This window comes from Arachis ipaensis, chromosome B05, assembly GCF_000816755.2.
Source record: "Arachis ipaensis cultivar K30076 chromosome B05, Araip1.1, whole genome shotgun sequence".
NCBI classification, from domain to species: Eukaryota; Viridiplantae; Streptophyta; class Magnoliopsida; order Fabales; family Fabaceae; genus Arachis; species Arachis ipaensis.
The window spans coordinates 49,959,104-49,961,174 of NC_029789.2; positions in this window are offsets into that span (position 1 = coordinate 49,959,104).

Here is a 2,071-nt window from a genome sequence, read left to right on the forward strand (position 1 = left end):
TGTAATGCGCCTGCAACCTTCCAGAGATGCATGCTCTCTATTTTCTTTGATATGGTGGAAAAATTTCTGGAAGTCTTCATGGATGACTTCTCAGTATATGGAGACTCATTCAGTTCCTGTCTTGATTACCTGAAACTTGTTTTGAAGAGATGCCAAGAGACCAACCTAGTTTTACACTGGGAAAAATGTCACTTCATGGTGACTGAGGGAATTGTCTTTGGGCATAAAATCTCAAACAAGGAAATAGACAAGCAACAAGCAAAAATAGAGGTAATTGAAAAATTACCACCACCTGCCAATGTTAAGGCAATCAGAAGCTTTCTGGGGCATGCAGGATTCTATAGGAGGTTTATAAAGGATTTTTCAAAAATCGTAAAATTTCTAAGCAATCTGCTAGCTGCTGACACACCATTTGTGTTTGACACAGAGTGTCTACAGGCGTTTGAAACGCTGAAAGCTAAGCTGGTCACAGCACCAGTTATTTCTGCACCAGACTGGACATTACCATTTGAGCTAATGTGTGATGCCAGTGATCACGCCATTGGTGCAGTATTGGGACAGAGGCATGACAAGCTTCTGCATGTCATTTATTATGCTAGTCGCGTTTTAAATGATGCCCAGAAAAATTACACAACCACAGAAAAAGAATTACTTGTAGTGGTTTATGCCATTGACAAGTTCAGATCATACTTAGTAGGATCAAAAGTGATTGTGTATACTGACCATGCTGCTCTTAAATATCTACTCACAAAGCAGGATTCAAAACCCAGGCTCATCAGATGGGAGTTGCTTCTGTAAGAGTTTGATATAGAAATAAGAGACAGAAAAGGGACAGAGAACTAAGTGGCTGATCATCTATCCCGGATAGAGCCAGTAAAAGGGACGTCCCTCCCCTCTCTTGAGATCTCTGAGACTTTTCCGGATGAGCATTTATTTGCCATCCAGGAAACACCATGGTTTGCCGATATTGCAAACTATAAAGCTGCAAGGTTCATACCCAAGGAGTACAATAGGCAACAAAAGAAAAAATTAATCACTGATGCAAAGTACTACTTGTGGGATGAACCCTATCTCTTTAAGAGATGTGCAGACGGAATAATCCGTAGGTGTGTTCCTAGAGAAGAAGCGCAGAGGATCCTATGGCATTAACATGGATCTCAATATGGAGGCCATTTCGGGGGTGAGCGAACAGTCACCAAGGTCCTCCAATGTGGCTTCTATTGGCCCACACTCTATAGAGATTCCCGAGAGTTTGTGCGTAACTGTGACAGTTGCCAAAGAGCTAGTAATCTGCCCCATGGTTACGCCATGCCTCAACAAAGAATCTTAGAGATTGAGTTGTTTGACGTATGGGGAATTGACTTCATGGGACCTTTCCCACCATCATTCTCAAACACTTATATTCTGGTGGCAGTTGACTATGTATCAAAATGGGTTGAGGCCATTGCCACACTCACCAATGATACTAAAACAGTGCTGAAGTTCCTCCAGAAACATATCTTTAGCAGGTTTGGTGTCCCTAGAGTACTGATCAGTGATGGGGACACTCACTTCTGCAACAAACAGCTTTACTCTTCCATGGTTCGGTATGGGATTCGCCACAAGGTAGCTACTCCATATCATCCACAAACTAATGGGCAAGCTGAAGTCTCTAACAGAGAATTAAAGAGAATCCTAGAACGGACAGTAAGTACCCGTAGAAAGGATTGGGCACGGAGCTTGGATGATGCTCTGTGAGCTTACAGAACAGCATTCAAGACCCCTATAGGGACCTCTCCATACAAACTTGTGTATGGTAAGGCATGTCACCTAAACTACTTTGGAATCAAGGGAAGTTCTTATCTAAAGAACATTCAGACCATTATTACAAAATAATGGGTCTAAGATCAGTGATCCCGGAAGTTAGATTCGATCTGAAAGAAGAGGAATATCCGGAGATCCAGGAGCAAATTCGAATCAGGAACTGGAAGGTCCTAGCTAATCCTGAGACGAAAATGGAAGGAATATGGTCCAGGAGTTCTATGCTAACATGTGGCAGACAGACAAGCAAAAACTATCTGGAACTACTTTC